General features: G+C 35.3%; 1 protein-coding gene across 1 annotated transcript in view; it reads right to left on the minus strand.

The window, feature by feature from the left end:
- Positions 1-22953, minus strand: part of Tenm4 (teneurin transmembrane protein 4) — a 2730446-nt gene that overhangs the window by 2641380 nt on the left and 66113 nt on the right. Inside the window, 1 exon segment of the mRNA XM_037206447.1 lies at positions 4989-5127. The gene's annotated coding sequence lies outside the window, so the exon portion shown is untranslated.

Consider the following 22953-nt stretch of genomic DNA (forward strand, 5'->3'; position numbering starts at 1 on the left):
CCATCTGATTATATGTTTTCTTACTCTTTTTAACAGAACTTACTCTAATATAGTTATGACTTGCAAATTATAGCCAGGGTTCCTTGACCCAAACTTTGTAGGAAAAAAAATGGCCATGAAAAAGTAATGACTGTTTTTTTTTTTTTTTTTTTTTTTTTTTTAATAGACCTGCTTCATTTTCAATCTCCTGTTCTTCTTCTGTCCAGAGATGTAGCTGGTATGGGCATGGAAAGGTCCTGCTGAGACATGGTAGATGTTGAAATGTGAGATGATAAAAATGCCCCTCAAATCTTTCCATAGCCTCTGAAGGTCTTTTCTAACCCATCTTCCCCTCCCAAATTTGAACCTGTTTGTTTTGCAAACAATTCCTCCATAAGTAGTTTTCCCTTGAAGAAATACATGAGGTCATATTTGTATTTTAAACCCTTGTGCTGTCCCTTAGATTGGCAGCATCCATCTCCTCCTGGTTGTCTGTGTATTTCCAGGTGTGGTAAGAATCAAGCTGAAAGAATGGGGCAGTGGTGGCACTCGCCTTTAATCCCAGCACCTGTGAGGCAGAGCCAGGTGGGATCTCTGTGAGTTCAAGGCCAGCCTGGTCTACAGAGCAAGATCCAAGACAGGCACAAAAAAACTACACAGAGAAACCCTGTCTTTAAAAAAAAAAAAAAAAAAAGAATCAAACTGATTGTCTTCCAGATCTCAAAGTACTCATGCAGGCCTTTCATTTTCAGCATCGTAAAGTACCAGTATTGATTGAGGTTGTATTTAGAATTATAGATTAAAATCTTTACCCTTCTATGATGGGACACCTTGCACAGCCTTGAGGCAGCGGGAAGGGCTTGTACCTGCCTCTACTAAATGTACTTCCCCATGGGAGGCCTTACCTCACTGTATTCTGTGCCTCACACACATCTTTTTTTGTATCCTTTGGATGTAACAAAAGCAGAGAGAGGGAAACAAGTGGGAAGGAGACAAGTCCTGTGGAGACCATTCATCCCTGCTGGCTAAAGTGACTCTGTCCATACCTTAAGAATTCTCTTCCTAGACCAGAAGAAAACTAACCAAAAAAGATATTATGAATATTATTCTCAGTCAGAACAAATGGGTAGATTATTAGATAATATGATGCCATCTAGTGAGCCATTGCTAGTAATTAAAATAACAAATTTAAGATTGATTTTACTGAGTCAGGCAGAGCTTCCACTTACTTCTGGATGGCCTTCCTTGACTGCTCTGCCTCTAGTAAATTGTTGTAGCCACAGGGGCATCCACATTTTGTTGGAAGGGAATTTAGAGGTTCAAAAATGTTAGTATGAGATAAAGTGAAAATATTATTTCAGGGGGATAGATACTTAGACAAATACTGGAATAAGAATGAAAACAACACCATGGATAGTATAACCCCCCGAGAAAGCTGGATCTGTACCATCAGTCTACATCAAGTTGTCTGAGGATGCTGATCTGGTCAAGTCATCAGATTCAGCAATACTCAATACCGGAAGTCCAGTTCAATTTGACTCATGGTGGACAGATGGTTAGTGGTAAAGAGCACTGGTATTGGAGAAATTATTTTGGCCACTCCACGTAGTTAAAAGAATATTTATTTAATGGCGTAACTCACAAATTAAGTAATGGGTAGGTTGCAGGGTCTGGGGAAGGTGTAATGCAGTCCAGCGGTGTTCTCCGGAGCTCTGCACAGTCAATCTGCACCGGTCAGCGTTCCGGCACCGAGAGAGCGCCCAGCGCGAGCGCTGGCCCATCCAGCTCTCAGGTCCCCAGGCGCCTCCACTCGCCCCGCCTCGTAGGCGTGACAGTTGCCAGAGTCTCAATGGGGGTTGGAACTTCCAGAACCAAGCTGGAATGGCTACCCACTACACACTGGGTACTCTTTCATAGGACCTGGGTTCAGTTCTTAAAACACAGAGTGGCTCACAACTGTTTGTAAGTTCAATTCTAGGGGAGTCTATACCACCTTCTGGTGCCTGTGTGCACTGCACACATGTGGCTCTTATACATATATGCAGTCAAAACATACATACAAAGTAATAATTAATTATTAGAAATATATAAATTTTATTTTCTTAGATGTAATATCATTTTTTTAGTCTACAACCTCAAGTTTTTGGTGATATGTGTTTATTCCTAAATGTGTTTGCTTTCTTAAATTCAGTTGTGACAGTTCTGTATCCAATTTTGGAGTTAACATAAAAATTTAGTTCAGGACAAAAGTAATTTTTTTAGGTAAAATATTGCAAATATTTTGTAGTCCATAATTTTTGTGCTTCATTGTTTTAATCATATCTAATGATAGAGAGAGAAGAGGAGATTTGGAACTTCTTAGCCTCTTGCCTATTATTTAGGAAATGTTTGCATTATAATAAAAAAAACTTTTATCCCCATGACTTTGTCACAATAATTTTAATGTCTTTTACATGTAAAACTGTTACCTCTAAGTCACAAGTTTTAAATACAGCTATAAGTGAGAAATATCAAATGATGTATTTGGTGTTTAAAAATATTAAATGTAAGAAGAAAAATCTTGAATCCTGGTCATCTACTTTTCTTATATATAAATATTACTGACATCATGAAACCTATTATTTTCCTTTATCTCCTATAATTTTCAATCTCTTTTTGACACTCATTTTATAACAACTGTACATACTGTATGCATTTGTATGTATTGCCTGTCATGCTGACATGTTAGGCATTGTAATCAATAACTGCCTCATTAGTCATTTTTATGGGTCACAGCCAGTTAGGCCAGAACATAACTGTTGATATTCATTACATGGCTGTCTAAAGGAAGAAGCTGCCACAAATTTCAACTCAATTTTCAATTACAAAAAAAAAAAAGATTGCTTTTGACTAAAGCCAATTTTTAAAAGAAAATAAAAGTTTATTGTACATAGTAGTTGTTTGGCATACAAAATACCTGGAAATATTAGATAAAAATAGTTGGTAAGTGGTGATAACAATGAGCCTACATGTGTTAACATTTTATAGTGTTATATTCTCAGAAGATTCATTCTTATTTATTTCTACTTAAATTAAAAGGCATATCAAGCTAATGGAGCCTGATACTTTTAGCTACAATTTATATCGTCAGCATCTTTAGTCTCAATCCCTTTATAGATGCTGGCTGCCTTAAGAGAGCCATTTGTTTTAGCAGAAACTGCCTCCCTGTGTATTGTTTACCTATGGTTCTTTAGAAAGCTGATGTAGGTATCTCCTAATTTCTTACACCTTCTGGAGCTTTATTGATATCATTATAACTGTCTTCATAACTACAGAGTTTTACAACATTCCTAAAATACATGTGTCATCATACTACACCGTTCATGTTTTTGTCTTACTTCATTAACTTGTTAAGCTGGCCAGATAGCTGTGCAGTACAACCAATTTAATTTACAAGTTTGAAACCATTCCATTCTCCTCTGCTTTTTTTTATAGACTACATCTTTTATAGATTCTTGCTCAAACCACGCTTCTACTGGGACAACAAAATGAGTCAGATATTTGAAATATGGCTTAAAACTTCCTACCTTGGAACTTCCAAACTTCCTTGGTTAAAGTGACTCAAATTTATGTGTCTTTATGTTTTTAACTATATGTATATGTATTATATACCATTGTATATCAAAAAATATTACATTAAGAGGAGCACCATTTCTGTTCAGGTAATTTCACTAGCAGGATGCATTATCATTGCCATGGTTACCATCATCATCTCTCATTACTGCCATCATCATTTCCCTAGGTCCTTTATGAATACTGAATCATTTTTACTTTCTGTGTGTTTAAAGCCAGACAAATGGTTTCAATTCACAAGTTAAAATATATTTCAAAATAATAGGGATCCAGAAAGATTCTTGAGAAACAAATGAGATTCATCAAATTGGAAACTAAAATAACACAATAAAACCTGTTTTGATGATATTGTCAGAAAAAAAATGTAGTTATCTAAATTCTTTAAGTTCAAGGAGGTATTAACTTGATAAAGTGATAAGATTTGGGGAGCTGGCAGTGGTGAGGTAAAGGATATATTCCTGTTGGTATGTTAAATTCTAATGATCTGTACAAAAATTATTTCTGAACAACAACAACAACAAATTGAAAACTAGTTGTGGCCTGATAGCAAGAGATAGGGAGACAGTTTTCATCTGTGAGTGAACTACTGATAATCAGACAAATTAAAGATGATATACCATGTCTATAATTGATGTAAAAGTTTTTCTTTGCTGGTAGCTTTCCATTATTGTTTTGGTGCAAGGAACCAGGATCACTCTGTAAATTAACATTCACAATTGTCTCAGGATGTATAGAATATTTTAAAATAAATTATCCATCATACAAAAATGTGATGTTAGAATAACCATCCTCTGTAGCTTTAAAAGTCCACCACAAATGATAATGAAGCTAAGCAAATTCTCAAAGATGAATGCAAAGTTGTAGCATATAAAATTTTAATCATAGTCTTACTTATTGCTTTCTAAATTGGAAAGCAACCTGAGTCAGTCTCAGTTAGTCCAGGGAATTGATTTACATGGTTGTTAGATGTTTTGGCAACTTATTACAAGTTTTAGTCATCTTGTAAGAGGGAGCCTTAATCTAGGTTTGCCACCATCAGATGACTTGTAGGCAAGTCCATGAGGGCATTTTTTTTTTTTTTTTTTTTGGTTAATGATTGGTGTAAGAGTGCCCAGGCCACTACAACCTATGCCACCTCTGTACAGTTGGTCTTAGGTGGTATAAGAAGGCAAGGTAAGCAAACCACAGGGAGAAAGCCAGTAAGCAAGCAGACTCCCTGTCTCTGCTTGGGTTCCTCCCAGTTTCCCTGAATAACAGACTGTAATCAGAAAGTGTACAAAGAAATACTCCCCCCTGCCCCAAGTTGCTTTTTTGGTTATAGAATTTTATCACAGTTATAAGAAACAAAATAGTAAATGTAATTTCTGACAAGAGATACAAAAACATCCACTTTGTACCTAATGGTATTTGATGATAAATTGTCAGTAGTGTTTCATTGAAGCATTAGACTTTGTCCAGAAAATGACTACTTCCTTTCTTTGTGTGAGTCAGTTCATGAGTACGATGATACAACTGGTACATGTACAGATGTGAGATCTGATGAATAATCACATCATTACATTATTACAATCTGAAATTTAAACATAAGTTAATATATACTACCAAATTATCTCTTTTAAACTATTTTAGATATTACTCTTACGTTTGCTCTCCAAGTCATAATATCTGTTGTGTCTCATTTGTGAGTATACTAGATATTAAATTCTAATGAAATTATTTCTTTCCCATTCTACCACATTCTTGTGATTGTTAACTATGGTTTAAACAGTATGAGAATATTGACAAATGCTAAACAGGATGTTTATTCCCATTGGTTTCCTTGAAATTGGCTGTAAATACCTTCCAAAACACTGAGAATGTTAGTCTTCCTGGAACTACTCTTTTGTTTCCCCTTAGCTACACTGAAATTCAGTATGGAGTCCGTATCATGGAGAACTAAAGTGAATAAATTTTGAGGCAGTCTACATTAATTAATTGCTTGATAATATACTTAATGTCACCCAGTGATATATGATGTAAAAACAAATATAATCCTTTGCCAATAAAGTTGAGAAATGAAAGCTCATATTTATACACTCAATTACTTCCTAATTTGACACTGAAGTTGATGCATGACAGCTCTGTGTTGATTAATATAACATGTCCATGAACACCATGCTCCTTTTCATTAGTGGTGCATCTACTTAAGAAAAGGGAAGTGCAATATTTCCATATAAAGGATATTTGGAGGGAAAATAAAACTCTAACCCAGGAACTTTAACTCTTGACTCCTGTGACAAGTGTCATTTCCTCTACTATTAAAAAAAATAGCTTCTAAATTTCATCTCCAAGTTTGAGAAAACTGTACCTTAAGACATTGAAATCTATTTTAGCCATACTGCAGATTTCTTGGTGGCATCCTGAAAGTGTCTCTTTATCTTATAAAGTATAACTGTGTAGGGATTCTGTAATTCAAGATTCTTATTCAATCCATGAAACAGCATAATAATATGTAACCAGGTAGGTGCCAGACAAAAGGCACAGGTGACATCTCTCTTGAACTCATGATTTCCATGTCTGCAGCACTGATGGGCACAAGCAGCTTGTGATTCATAATGAACAGCTACAAAAGAGAAATAATTTTCAGAAAGAAATACTATAGCCAGGCACAGTGGCAGAGGACTGTCACCACGGTATTTAGACGTGGAAGAAAGAGTATCAAGAATTCAAGTCATCCTTAGCTACATGGAAAGCACTTTTAAAAAAATTATAATATACAGCCAGTGAGGTAACAGAATAATGTGGGTTAACGGTGCATGAAAATGCAGGAAATAAATCAATTTGATAATTTGAGTTTGTTTTTGGAAAATAAATTAACTGATGAATAAACCTGTTATTTCTTTTTTAAAACCTGTAGTAGATTTACATAGCAAATGATTTATGCAAGGGAGTGAAAATTCATAATAAATACATAATCTCAAAATAAATATATCCAAATAAATCTGGAATAATTTCATACGTATTGGTATCTTCAAATATAGTATAAATGAATCATATATCAATAGTCTTAATCAGTTGCGAGCGATGAACTGTAACATATCAAAGATACTCCCAAAGACCCCAAAGTGGCACCCATAACTTCACAGTAACCAAGAGCTCTTTCTCATTGCATATAAGGCTTGTCCAACAGGAGAGAAATCAGGCCTAAAACAGGAAACCTAGCCAATTACTGAGATGGTGGCCACTAGTGAGGTCATGGAATTTAGAGGAGAACATAGTACTATCACTATACTAGACATATGTTATACAATTATACTAGCATAATTTCTAACTGCATTCTAAATATTTATCCTTAAAGCTACCCACCAATAAGTATAGCTCTCATCCCTCATCAGAGAAGCTTTTCTTTGTAGCAGATCAATACCATCACAAAAATTACAACTGGTTAAACAGAGAAAAACTGTTTGTCAGGAGCCCAGCCACTACCTCTACCACTAACTCCTGCATTTAAGGCTCAGAGACCATAGCAAAAAAGGAAGAGGAAAGATTAAGAGTCATGGGAACTAGAGGTCTCCTATGAGATTGTGCCTCCTAGTAATGATAGAAAAGCTTTACCCACAGTAACACAACCATGTGGCAACCTATAAAAAAAAAGAACAAAATAATACCAACGATAAATATTCTATAATGGTAAGAGGATGTCTCACAGGGACCCACACCTAGACAAAGAAGTACAAGCGGTTAACAACTGCTGATAGAGAGATGTTGAGAGAGACAGAGACAAAGAGACAGAGAGACAGAAAGATAGAGAGGTGTCTTCCCCAGGGACATAATCCCCTAATTGGTTATCAAGATCCAAGTGGTCAATCCTGAAATCCTGTATATACAAACAACACTAAATGACGGAACTCTGCCAAACACCCCTTTGAAATCAAGCAGATGTCATAATAAATTCTCAAATTCCTTAACTGTTTATATTTTACCAAATTCAAAAGGGGAGAGGGGAGAGCCAGTCAAATTGCAGCTTGGCTGCTGAAGAGACTTAAATTACAGTAATCTTCTCCCAAAATATCATTAGTGCATTTCAAATGGGAAGCAACTTAATATTACTTCATAGTTCTTTTTTAATTACCTTTTTCCTCCTTAAAGTTCTAATGAAATTATTTTGCATTTACATATCTTTAATGCTGTTTAAATCACCAGTTATGATAGGCAATTTTGCAACTTTTATTCAACACACTCAGATGTGCACTGTTTATGAATTCTGATGTTTATTATATAATTGACTAATTAAATCTGGTTTTGGACTGAATTAGTTAAGCATACCCCACAGACTCCATTTTCATTTCACTTCAATTCCAGAAGTACTCCATGCTTCTCTCTGTGAAACTCTGAATAAAATCCTTTCTACTTTAAAGGGAAAGTTTCTAAGAAACAATTGTGTAAATAAATTTCTTCTACATTGCTAGAATACCTCATGCACGTAATACAGTCATGATGCCTCTCAACAGACCTGAGTGTTATGAAGAACTGATTGTTGAGGTTGTAATAGCCTGCAAATAATTTAATGTTGCTCTCTCCCAGACCATCCATCCAGGATAGTGTAGATTAGTGGTTCTCAACCTTCCTAAGTCTGTGACCCTTTAATATTACTTCATAGTTCTTTTCTAATTACCTCATATTATGGTGACTCCTAACCATTAAAAAAAATAGTTGCTACTTCATAACTGCAATCTTGCTACTGTTATAAATTGTAATGTAAATATCTGCTATGGAGGATATCTGATATGAGACCCCAAAGCTGTTACAGACCACAGGTTGGGAACCAGTGCTTTAGATTATCATTTTTAAATACATCTAGCGGATTTCTTAAGCATAGCTAATATTATGGCAGTAACAGTGATATTATAAAATTATGGGCAGCGATGGAGTGATGGCTCAGCTATTATGACCACTGGCTGCTCATCCAGAGGTCCTGAGGTTGTCCCAGGAACCACGTGGTGGCTCATGAACATCTATAATGCGATCTGATGCCCTCTTCTGGCCTGCAGGTATACACACAGGCACAGGACTCATAAAAATGCATAACTAAAATTTTAAAAGGGAAGTACTTTATTTAAAAAAATATGGAAAAGTTGAGAAATTGAAGATTTTTGTAGAAATAACCAACTTAAGTGTTCTGGTCTCTTAGCTCTTGTTTTTATGGTATATAGCACATTCTATAATCCTGTGTTAATGAGAATTCGTAATGCTTGAATAACTAATTCCATATTTAAACAGATTCAATTATCCAATACACAGCTGGTTTTCTAAATTGTCCACACTGAATATTTTGAGTAAATGTTGCAAATGAACTATACTTATGCAATGATTGAAACATTTAACTATAGAAAGCTTTATATTGAAAAATAAAAAGTGAAATGAAGCAATATATTTTTTTAAAAAAAACATTATCTATTTTGTTTTTGCTGACTGTATTAGTGATGACAAGATATATCCTAGAAATTCCTTGTGAGTTGATAATAGCCAATCAGCCATTTAACTAATTAGTTAGGGTAGTATTGCAGATTGATCCTAGGGTCTCCTGCAAAATACTAGAGTCAAAGCTAAGACCTACATTAGAAGGGGAGCATGTTTTTCTGTGCCTGGGTTACATCACTCAGTATGGTTTTTCAAGTGCCATCTATTTCCTTGTAAATTTAATAGTTTCATTCCTTACAGAAGTATAAAATCATATTTTTGCTATCAATTCAACAGTTGATGGATATCTAAGCTGATTTTATTTCCTAGGTACCACAGAGTTGCAGATCAGTCAGAATCCAAACTACTGTCTGTGTTTCTTATATGAAGTACTAAGTCAAACACTGAGACATCAAGTTATTAAATTTTTATATACAAACTTTCATATATATATAAGTGTGCATATGTACAATAAATATATAATTTGTAATAAATATTTTGCTATTATACAAGATCAAGTAAGTCAGTAACACCTATGTGCATGTAGCTCCCATGTATATGTTACTTTGAGCAATCAGCTTATTTTACAGCTTGCTACTTCTGGGAAAAATAATTAACAAAGTCCCAACAGCCTATCAGAAAAGCATGTTATTATAATAATTTAATTAGGCCATTTATTTCTTTTTTTCTCTCTTGTGTGATTAAATTTTTAAGATTTAAAAAGGAATTAATTATGTGTGTTAAGTGTATCTGTGTGAGGTTATATGCATCTAAGTGCAGGTGCCTACAGAAGCCAGAGGCAGAAGTCAAATTCTCTGGACCTGGAGTTACAGGTGTGTGTTGTGTGTGGTATAGATGCTGTGAACCAAACTTGGGTCCCATGGAAAAAGAGCAAGTGCTCTTAATGGCTGAGTCATTTTTCTATTCCTTCTAAAGGTGTATAACCCTTCTATATGACTTTCCTTTTTGAAGTGGGTCTCAAATATTGACAATGGACATATTTTTCAAGACATTGTATTTTTTTTAAGTAAACTTATTTTACAACATCATTTAGTTCAACATAATAGCCACAGATTCCCCTGTTCTCCCACTCTCGCCCCCTCCCCCTCCCCCCACCCCACCCCCCATTCCCACCTCCTCCAGATCAAGGTCTCCCCCGAGGACCGGGATCGACCTGGTAGACTCAGTCCAGCCAGGTCCTGTCCCCCCTCCCAGACCGAGCCAAGCGTCCCTGCATAGGTCCCAGGATTCAAACAGCCAACTCATGCAACTAGCCCAGGACCCGGCACCAACACACAGCTGCCTCCCAAACAGATCAAGCCAAATGACTGTCTCACCCATTCAGGGGCCTGATCCAGTTGGGGCCCCTCAGCCTTTGGTTCATAGATCCTGTGCTTCCATTCATTTGGTTATTTGTCCCTGTGCTTTATCCAACCTTGGCTTCAACAATTCTCGCTCATATAAACCCTCTTCTTTCTCACTAATTAGACTCCCAGTGCTCCACCAGGGGCCCAGCCGTGGATGTCTGCATCCAGATTCCTCAGACCTTCCTTGGATGGGGTTTATGGCACAACTAACAGGGTGTCTGGCCATCCCATCACCAGAGTAGGTCAGTTCCTGCCGTCTCTCGACCATTGCCAGCAGTCTTTTGTGGGGGTATCTTTGTGGATCTCCGTGGGCCTCCCTAGCTCTCTGCTTCCTCCCCTTCTCATGTGGTCTTCATTTACCATAAAGACATTGTATGTTTATTGTGAACTCACCAAGCACAATGGCATTGATTATATAGACTTCTCAATTTTTACATTAATCATAACTTCCTATTATAATTTGATAGGTGAAAACTCTTTAAATTATAGAATAAAGGTTCATATTATACAGGAGACTTAATTTAGCTATTATTCTTAAATGGTTCATTTTGTTCACTATATAGATATTTGCCACATGCCAAGCATTTCTACTTATTTAAAAACCCATGTATTAAAATAGCACATTGTTCACTACAAATTAATTCTGAATTAATATCACAGGAAGATAACAGCCTATCAAAATAAAGGAAAAATTAATTGGATAGTCAAAGTAGCTATCATTTGTAGAGAATAAAGCTTAAAGATGGGCAGTGTTTAATTAAGCCATAGGATAATTCAGCAGAAATATTTCTACCTATAAAATATAATAGACATTTCTCTAATGCAGAATCAGTCTCATATCTTAAGTAAAAATTATTCTAAAATCTAGTTTTAAAACAATAATATCACTTTTTACATTAAATGTTTAGTCTTGGAAAAATAAGGCATTTTATATTTGTTCTACACCACTGTCTTCACAGAAAATGACAATCTTAGTGAAATTAAGGCATTTGGGGAAATGATGACTCTGGCACTAGAGTCCCATTTATCCCAAGACTTACTTTCTGTCCCAGCATCTTCTTTATTGGATTTCCTTCTATTTTAGGCACAAACTTTTTTAAATGGTTGCTTACTTGCTTGCTTTATAGTGATATGAATAAATAAATAAACAAATTTATTTTATAAAACTTAAGGGGAAACGATATATATTATTTCTATGTATATTCAGTAAAAATAAAACAATGGCTCAAAATAGCTAGAGAACTTAAGAGAATACAACAAATTCAAAATGATGTGATTCAATTATATCGCAGAATTTGGTCCATTCTACAATACTACATTGGATTCACTATAAAAATACAAACAGGTTCTACATTTATCAGATCTATATTTGACACCAGGACCTCTTAGAAGCCCAGTTATCTGTGGTAGTCATAATTAGTATGAAGATGATCAACTATTTGTTAGAATGAATAATGGCACTGTACTTTTTCCCTGTGGGAGACCAACAAAGGATTGTAATGTTTGTTCAGCGAGAAACCATTAAAATAACTACAAGTCACTTTTACTCTTTTATTTATTAACAATGAACTTGTCACTGCATGGAAACAACTGTTATTAAGAAATTGTGCTCAACTCAAAATTTGTATTCTATTTCAAATATAGTTAAATAAACATACTATCATGAGTGAAAACATTTAGATACCAGAAGGACTTTCAGAAAGTTCAGTGAATAATGACAAGCAGCTAGGGCAGGAAAAACTCAAGTGGCAGAAAGTAAATAAATACACATCAGGGATGGCAATGAACCTTCCTCATCCAACATCCTACCATGTGAAGCTTTGGGGCTTGCTTTAGAGCAAACTTCATCAGCAGGATTAAACCAAGGGTCCAATTTCATTTTAATTGTACCTAATCCCAGAAGAATAGAAAATTTTCAAAAGCAGTCCTGAGGTGAACAGACAGTACTGATATCAGCTTCATGCTTTACTGAAGCAGATACAAGCCCGCTAATTAGTGGAGGCAAAAAGAACAATTTCATATTCCATTTCATTGAACTTTCAAAACTTAGAATACAGCAATTACTTAATTACATTATTCTTTTATTGCTGTTCCTTATATGGTTTTAATGCCATTGTTAATTCAGTGATGTTTTGTGAATGTATTAATACATACAAAATTTCATACTTAGATGTATTCCTCGTTACTATCTAAATATTGAGCATCAAATCACATAAGAAACAGTGTTAAGGGGATTCTATCACAGGAGGCTGGCATCACATTTTGAAAAGTTTATTATCTTTACCTAACTTTTGCATCAGAATTGGGAAAATAAATTTAACTCCATTGTTGGGATATATAATGCTATTTCCCAAAATAGGGACCCTGTATTGGTCCATAAATTGTAGAAACACATGTGGAATTGTGTTTACTGATCGATCTTTTGTTAAAGTGTGATAAGAGACTATTTCAAAACTAAGCAACATCTTTAGAAAACAAGACCATTAAGTCTAGTCAGCCATTGGAATTCTTTGTCATTTTGTAAAGAATCTCATATACTTTACTAGGATTTACTGTGTATTTCTTTCAATATATGTGTGTCTAGTATGTATGAGTATTAAGGGGTGTGTGTGTGTGTGTGTGTGTGTGTGTGTGTGTGTGTGTGTTGTGTACATATGTGAAGTTACTGGAAAGTTGGTTGAAAAGTCATTGATTTTGAACATATTACTAGTATTATATATATTATATAATTTATATTGCTATGTAATATAAAAATATAATAGAAACCCTGGTAATCAGAATTTGAAACTCTAATATATTCAATAATTTAAAAACTATATTTTTTGTATTTCTGATCATATGTTAGCCTCACTCTTAATTTGGTACTTTGTAGCATATACTCCAAGTACTCCTGTAGAAGCTCAGTATCTCCTTCCCTGTCTCCCTCCTTCTTCCTATCTTCATTTCTTTATCTACTACTATAACTTTAGACATTTCCTTTCTTTATCTGTGCTGTCCATCAATCACTCCTCAGCTAATTATCATTGACTCCATTCAATATTGGAATCTAGGTAAGACATGACTTCAGACCTTCAAAAGTGTAATGGTCATAAATATGTGTGTGTGTGTGTGTGTGTGTGTGTGTGTGTGTGTGTGTGTGTGTGTGTGTGTGTTACATAGTCAAGGAAGTAGTTAGTGTCTTTGTTTGGTTTATCTTGCTCTGATTAAACAGCACGACCAAAAGCAACTTGGAGAAGAAATGGTTTCAACTTATAGATTTATTTCTTCTTACATCTAACCTGAAGGGAAGTGAAAACAGTAACTTAAGGTGAGAATATGGAAGCAAGCTCCCTTGGTCTGCTTTCTTATACAACTCAGGCCCGCTTGTCCAAAGTTAGCTCCTCCTGTTGTGGACTGGGCCTTCCCACAAGAATCACTAATAAAGAAAATGTCCAATAGACTTGCTATAGGCTAAGTTACAGAAGCATTTTCTCAATTAAATTTCCTGTTCCTCAATATGTCTACATTTGTGTCAAGTTGACAAAAACAACCAAAAAAAAAGTCTCCCTGTCAACTTGACACTAGTACCATGTAGCAGGAATCTTAGAGTCTTACTAATAAAAACAAACCAAAGGCCATTTATTGGGGTGACTGCTGAAAACTCAGAGAAGCACAAGCCACAGCTTCCTTGTGTTGCCAAATCCTCAGCTGATCCTGTTTCCTCAAACTGGAAGCCTCTGAGTCTTCATCCAAATAGATCTCAGCTGAACGCTAAAAAGCCTAAAAGCTTAACCAGCTCTAGTTCCTCTTCCTTATGCCTTAAATACCTTTCTGCTTCCTGTTATCACTTCCTGGGTTTAAAGGCTCTTGTTACCATGCCTGGCTGTTTCTAGTGTGGCCTTGAACTCACAGAGATCTAGAGGGTCTCTGCCTCTGCAATACTAGGATTAAAGGTATGTGTGCCACAATTTTCTGACTTCTATATCTAGTGGCTGTTCTGTTCTCTGACCCCAGATAAGTTTATTAGGGTTCACAATATTTTGGGGAACACAATATCACCACACCTTACTATTAAACCATAACCACTCCTTTCTTATTTATCCTCAGTATATCATATTACTATCAATACCACAACATAAAACACAATCTAACTTTGAAAAGTCCCACAGTCTTTAAATTTTTAAACACTTTAAAAGTTTAGCCTCTATAATAGTTTTTTGATATCTAGTTGCATAAATTGTATTTAAAATATTTGCATTTTTTTTCAAAGAGTTAGCAGGTTTCAATAGCGCAAGTGTTTCAACAATGAACATTGGGAATGTTGAAGAGAGATTTCCCATGGGACTCTTTCTGAATGTGTGTTGGTTCAATGATCTCAGTTCTTAGCCCAGAAACTTTGTATTTCACTGAAGACAAAAATGAATAGTAACTAATAACATACCTTGAAGTCTGACTGTGAAGATTTAAAGTTTTCTCAATTTCAAAATTGTTATTTTCAGTTCCTACAAGTAATTTGGTAATCTGGGTTGTGATGACCCAATGCCAAAAAATGGGATAAAGATGAGATAAATTATTATCCACATACACATGCTACTGAGAAGATGAAATAATTACATAATATACATGGTAATGTTTCCAAAAGGTAGTAGGGAAACAGGTAATATCAAATCATAGAGTTGTATAACTATGAATAGGCTATATTTGGAAAACATACAGAAAAAATCATATTCATATAGTGTTGTGGATGTCATTTCATAGAGCAGGAAAGGCAAGGTCTGGATCTCAGAAATCCTAATATCCAATCTAGTTCTAGGAATAGTTACTATGTGACTCTGGGTGAACATCCTTGTCTGTCTAATTACAATGGCAATTAGATTCTATGTAGCTCATGAATGAAGGGTCCTAATTGAAAGATTCCTTTCATAAATGCACAAATGGAAGAACATTAATCAAAGGCAACATCATACAAGAATGCTGCCTCTGTAAAATGTATAGATTATATCAAGAAATAGTCAAAAGTTTTGATGTGTTACCATTATATAAAATACAATGCATAAAGATAAATCAATGTATATATTGTGTGATATTCAATTTTTACTAATTAATATTATATTCATAAAGTAAAAATCAAATTATGACTGCTGATTGATGAAATAAACACTAGATCATTCTTTATTAGGGAATTCAGTTTTCATTTTCTATTTCTTAACACTGTGTCAAAAGACAGAATTTTAAAATTGTTCATATTTTTCTTTCCTTCCTGCTTGTTTGAATGTGATAGAAAATATATACTGAAAACCCTTTAACTGTCAGGAATCGTTTCAGTACATTCAAAAGCTCTGCTAGTAACAATAGACACCTTCATGTCAAAATTACCTTTATTGAAATATTTTCTTATTTCTTTGAATCAAAAGCATGTTTTACAATAGCAGCACTGTGCCTACATTAAGTAAAAACTTCAGGAAGTACAACTGAATAGCTTAATATGCTTTGTGGCAAAGTTCACACTTTCTTGAACCTTAGAAATGTCACCCTCTCTTGCAGCTTTCAAAAGTGTCTCTTTACTTGGAATATAACAAAGCTTCAAAGGTTCTGGAGTCAGCCTCCAGGCTGCTATAATTGGAGAGTGGATATCTTCTCACTCATAATAGTGCTGAAAATAGAATAGAGAGAAGTCAGATGGTCTTGAGTGGACACTCCAGGAAAAGGGTTATGTGTTAACAAGTCCTTGGTTCTAGATTAGGCATAAAAATTATTTAATATAAGAATATAATTTTATTCAATGGGGGGAATCTCTGAATAACTTTAAATTTATTTAAGCCAAACACTTTGTTTTTAATCAAATTTACATTTAGAAGTGTTAATAAATTAATGTCATGAGAAAATTCAGTGAAAAGCAGTTCTAACTATTGTTACAGTATAAGTTAGTATAAAGCACTTTGCAGAATGTAGAATACACACTTTACTAGCCTAACAGAGATTCCCATTCTGCCGCTATCAAGGATGCTATTTTCTACTATTTCTGATGAAGCAGAATGGAGCATTCATAAAAATTTTACTACATCTGAAATTATTGAAGTTTATGTTCTGAACCAAACTTTAACTGGTATGAAAACTCTCAGAGATGCCACTGGAATGTGACATATCATTACAGGAAGAGATAATTTTTGCAGATCTAAAGGTATGCGAAAGCATGACTTTCTCTCCCTTTCATTGTGCAAGTAGTGAGAACACAACCACTAGGGAGAAGAACAATTCTACAGAGTGCCCTAAAAAAGAGTTTTATCACAGATAGATGGCTCTTACATCTGAGTGCCTGCCAAATCTTGTAGATCATGTTATAAGAGCAAAACTTCTGAAAAAGTCACATTATAGACTGATGATTTCAGTTCACACTTGGAATTATTAGGACAAAACCATATAAGAACGATATGGCCATGAGAAATTAACAACTATTGGGAATCCGATTTTTGTGCAATGGTAAAAATAATAAATTATCTTGAAGAGTCAGATCTGACCAAGCAACAATTGTCCCACTGCCAAACTAGGAATAAATTATTCACAGCTATTTTTGTTAGGAATAAGAGAAAGTTGTCAGACTGCATAGAGCTCTATTCTCTTGATGTTAAAGATATACAAATATCAAAACTGAGTGCTCACAGCCATAAATGGGACAAACTGTATCACAGCCACAGGAGCATCTTGGAAGGGAATTGCAGGATGAATAATTGTAAAAGTCAAAGTTTGGGAAAGGTTGCTGTATTTCTTTGGCTTTCAGGAGACAAGACTGCAACGTGAGTAATTGTTATTTTGGTGAGTCTGTGGGGAGAATATCACTGAAGCACCTTGTCATTTTAGTCTTCCTTTGTGTATTGTTACTTGTTTTTCTCAGTTAAACATCTGAAGCCAGCTGAGCATGGAGAACATGTGTTACACTTTCCTGGCACTTAGGAGGCGATGATAAAAGGCTGAGAGAAGGACTTCAGGATCACTGAAGTCCAATACTTTGAAATAGCCTTGGCAACATAGTAAGATCCCATCTCAAAAAAGCAGATATATTCCTGGAACTTTTATTTATACAACTCAGCTTGATAGCTTTGCTATATTTAACTCATATATATATATATATATATATATATATATATATATATATATTCTTTTGTATTTTAAAACTATTTATATATATGAAGCAAAATCCATATAAACAACTGTGTTATTTTTATACACAAAACATAAATATCTATATGTAGTAGAAATATTTATATTAAATATATATATTATTTGTAAAACCAAAGAGACGACTATTTTCATAGGGTTCTAAGTATCATAGAGTATGCATATCAAATAAGTGTGCCAGATATATAGGAAACACAATATTTAAGTTTCCATTTAGGTTTGATAATGTAAATTTTACTGAATGCTTAAATCAAAGCTTACAACCTGGCTACACTTAATACACCATTTTTTGGAAAAAAAATTTAGTAACAATTTGATATTATGTATAATTTCATCAGGAAAGTATGTATTAAGAAAAAAATGTATGCCTTCCAATATGAGGAAAGAGAAAGCCCATCATATATTGTAACAGTCTAAGGACTAGAAGAACAATCATTATGTGATCAAAGTCATGTTGCACCAGGGGTATTGCCTGAGCATCACAGATGTGACCCTTCTCTTTATGGACCTAACTTTTGTAAGATCTTCTACATGAAAGAAGATTTTAGAACCTACAAAGTTGCATAGAGCCAATGATGACATCTTGCAGTGTATACTAAGCACATTGCTTGATTTCACCTTAGAGATTAATGGAGTAAAATTGGCTTGACTATTACATGAAACATAGATTTCATGACCTAAGTTTAGAGTTATTGAAAATAATAAACAGGGTTATTATGCTTAACAAAACTTTCCACGCCGACAAAATAAATACACCCTTGCCCCTTTCCCCTCTCTTCTTGCCACCTGATGCAAGCAGAAATGTTGGCCTCAGGTCAAGAGAGCAGGGGCTAGCCCAGCCCCTTACCAGCTGCAGCACTCTGGAGAGCAGGTCTTGGCAGCACAGTAGAATTGACCCTGTTGTCAGGGGAGAAGGCAAGCAGGCGCTGAAGGGATGAGAGTGGGAGAGCTGTCCTGTTTCTCTCCTCTGCCAGGTCGTGGCATGGGTGAGGGAAAGATGCCCTTCCCCCTTTGTCACAAGTGGGAGAACTGTCCCTGCCCTTCTCCAACTGCAACACGCTTGAAAGTGGGCCGTGCACTTCACCTGGGCAGCACAGTAAAGCTGACCCTGTTGACAGGGGCATAGGAGAGCTGGCTATGAGGACTTGAGCAGGGGAGACCTGGGCCCTGCTTTCATCTGCCATGTAGTAGTAGGGGCAAAGGAGAAATATACTTCCCCACCCCATTCCCATCCATGACCACCTATGGCAGAGGGAAGAGACAGTCCTGAGATCACAAGAGTAGGAGAGCTGGCCCTGGCCCTGTAGAGCTGACCCTGTTGGCAGTTGTTTCGGTGAGCTGGCTCTGAGAGCATGAAAGTGGGAGAGCTGGCCCCACCCCCTTGCTGCTTGCTGCATTGGGTATGCTAGCTGGGTTGGTGCAAAAGAGTTTGTCCTGAGGATAAGGATAAGGGAGAGGTGGCAAATTCACCAACTCAGCTACCACCCCGGACAGAACCAAGCCTAGGAGTGGGCCCACCTTAATACCCACACCATCTATGATCTGCTGGAGCATGTGAAGGGGCTGGTCCTGAAGATCCAAAGCTGCAGAATCTCTATGATGTAAGACAACAGCAGGATGCCCAAGAGAAGTCCCAAGGATGGCCCAGCAGAAGCCAGACCCCTAAAATCAGAACAATTATTCCTTGCAGTGAACACTTGCAAATAAATACATATGCACTAAAGGGTATACTGTGTGACCAACTGTGTTACACTGAAACTTTCACGATTTTCTTTCTTTCTTTCTTTCTTTCTTTCTTTCTTTCTTTCTTTCTTTCTTTCTTTCTTTCTTTCTTTCTCTTTCTTTCTTTCTTTCTCTTTCTTTCTTTCTCTTTCTTTCTTTCTTTCTTCCTTCCTTCCTTCCTTCCTTTCCTTCATTCTTTTTTCTCTCTTTTCTTTCCTCTTTTCCTTCTTTTACTTTTCTTTTAAATTTTATTTTGTTTTGGGAGTAGGTTGCAGGAGTAGAGGGCAGATGTGAAGGGATGAGATGAATGGGATCAGGATGCATGATGTGAAATAAAAAAATCAATGAAAAAGTTTTTTAATGAAAAATCAATTAACACTACTGTCTGAAATTCAGATTTATATTAATTAATACCCTAAACAGTCATAAACCATGGAAATGCTAATTGTTGATATGTAATTGTCTACAATAAAATAAGGAATCTTTCCTAATAAAACTGAAATAGACATGCATCATTATTAGAAAAATGAAAAACAGTATCTCAATTAGCAGAGAGGAGTAAAATTAAATAATTCAAAACCTGTGTTGGTTAAGATATTCAGAACAAAGGCTCTTATAGTGAGGTGCTGCACATAGCATGTAGAGGTACTTAAACTAGAAATCATTATCATCTGGATTTCAAACTGGCAATATGGTGGTATTATAAATTATACAATCACTTTGAATAACTTGATGTATCTAGAAAGATGAATATACCTACTATGTGTTCTGCATTCTCATGGGCATATTGTTGAGGGAAATTACTCATGAACTAAACAGCACATACCATATAGCTTTACTGACATTACCATTGGAAACATACACAGTACTATCAGAAGATGAGTAACTTTAAGGTTGGGCAGGGGTAGTGTTCACAGAAAAGGGTAGAGCATGAAGGGAGTTTTCAAGGTTCTATAACATCCTTATATGTTATTATACAATAATTACTGATTATCGTTACATAAATATTTATTGAATAGCACATTTAAAAAGATAGTACATTATTTTATATATGTTATAGCCCAATTAATTTACAAAATGTTAAAGTGGCCCATATATTATAGATAGATTCATTTCCATGGGAAATACAAATTAACATTTTAAAGGTATATGTTTATGTTTTAAATTCTGTAGAATTAGAATGAGTCTTAAAGATTGCTTAATCCAGCATTTAGTAAAGTGTAATTTATGGTCCACATTTAAAATAACCATTCTCTGATGAGAACATTAAAAGTGGATTCCAGGGACAAACCCTAAGGCTCTAGAGCAAAACTCTAAGACTCATCCTTTGGATTCTGTGTTTTCAATATATTTCCATGATTCATGCGTGGTCCTTCTTTCTACAGTAGATTCCATTATCAACTGCTTTCTGGATAACTATTCTGAATATCTGTATGCAGATTATTATTAACAGCACATCTTTACTAGTTACAGTACTGAATATTTAAGCCTCTTGATATCATTATTATCAAAAGAGCATGCATGTGAGTTATATTTTTACTATGATGTATGATAAACAATCAGTTTTTTTGACAAGATGACCTTAAGTATCCTGCTTTTCTTCTCAGAGGGTTGTTTGTTTCATATATTATTAACCCTATGTTTAGCTTCTTTATTTCTTAAAATGGCTTTGCTAATGCTCAGCAAGGGAATGATGTCTGCATGTCAGTTCAGCACATGCATCTACTATTAATAATTCATTCCTTTGGGTGAAAGAGTAGGCTTGCATTGAAGTTAGTACAATAACAAGTACATGCTTTATAAAATCAAAGAGAAATTGGAAGTTCCATGGAAGTAAAATAATGTTAATTATCTTTATTTCCATGTTTAGAAAGAAAATAGATAGCATCTTCCATGATACAAAGCTTCATGGCATCTTGACAGGCCAGTGATCACAAAGGCCAGGCAGCTTTTGTAAAACCCCTCATATCCAAGAGGCTGATAACTATTCTTCACTTAACACACACACACACACACACACACACACACACACACACACACACACACACACACCTTTCAAACTGATCTTGCTCACATTTGTGCATAGCTTAATGGAAATTTCAAACAACACCAAGAAGCAGGTATCACTATTTTCCTTATTTCATGATATGAGACATAGAAGTCTCTTCAGTATCTATTGTTCACATGCTACCTTAATTCTGGATAAAGTTTCACTTTTGCTTCTTTATATACAGATCTATTATCATGTGCTCATAGTATACAACTATCATAGCATATGGCATAAAACTGTAGAAGAATCTCTCTCCATGGTAAAGTTTCCAGATGTGAAACAGCAGAAGAACACAGACAATTGGAGAGATTTGGGGAAGCCAAGAGGAAAAGTCAGGCTTAACATTGTGGCAGTGAAAAGAGTAGATAATATATAAAAATATCTGTGTGGCTATGACAAAATATTTTACTAATATTTTGTCACCTCAAAATAATTGAACAACTTTCAATTGTTTCTAGTTAAACAAACTCAAGAAATGAGGGCCGTTTTCCCACTGTTATGGAGTAAGTAAATGAAAAGGCTAGCATTGTTTAACCTTAACTCTATTTCCAAGCTCCTTCTCCCAGGCACAGAATGCCAGCTTTGCCATTCTGTGACTAGACTCTGTTCCTGCTGTTTACCTTAATGAAATCCTGGTGTGAATCCTGACTGTTTTGCAAATGATTGTGAATATCACATACTGTGTGAACAGATCACCTGGATGCTACTCAGACATAAATAAAGCAATTCTTGTTTGAAATCCCCTCTGCTCAATGGAAGTAGCCACAACAAAAATATTAGCCAGAATGGGGGTTTTCTATCCTGCCTAGATCTCCCCAACCTGCCAGCAAACTCTTCTCTACAGAGCAATTCCAATCAATTGTAACTTCATAGATTTGATGTCATTTCCACAGTAAATGTGGCAATGGTAAATAAAAGCCTATTAAATCCAGTTCCTTAGCACTTGATACATTGATTTCAGAAGATACAGAGGTGACAGGCTGCATAGTAATTCTTAGATTACACATCTGTCCATCCATGGAAAGTTAAATTATCTAGTTCAATGGCAAATATACATACTTGATTTATTGTCCTATGTGAAAACTGCAAAAAAGACAGCAGTTTAGTGGAGTTTTCAGAAAACAAGTTTTATGAGTAGCTTCCAATGAGTATTTGTTATGCTAAGGAAGAATTGAAACTCACTGACTTTCAGTCATTCAAAAATTCCAAACTCCTCTTATGGCTTTTGATCTCATTTGAAATAAAATGTACAAGTTTCTTAAATTCTTCAAAATCCAACAATGTCCCCATATAATTGCCTGCTTGTAATTATTTCCTTCTATTATATCCCCATTTTAGGCTCTAGCTAGGATCAGATTCTTTAGTATATTTTGAAAGCTCTGATTTTAATCTCTGTGTTCTCAACTCTCAACCAAAATTCTTGCAGATACGTTCTTTCAAACTGGGCCAAAGATCTACTGATCTTTGTAAAGTGGTCTTCCTTACCACTCTCATTCTTCTACACCTAATCCATCATTTTAAACTGCTTCTCAACTTAGCAAATCCTCATAGCACTTACCAGCTCTTATGTATAACATACATACACATATACCAACATATGCATAGAAACATTCTATTGTTTCATACTAG

The sequence above is a fragment of the Peromyscus leucopus genome, chromosome 1 (genome assembly GCF_004664715.2).
Source record: "Peromyscus leucopus breed LL Stock chromosome 1, UCI_PerLeu_2.1, whole genome shotgun sequence".
NCBI lineage: Eukaryota > Metazoa > Chordata > Mammalia > Rodentia > Cricetidae > Peromyscus > Peromyscus leucopus.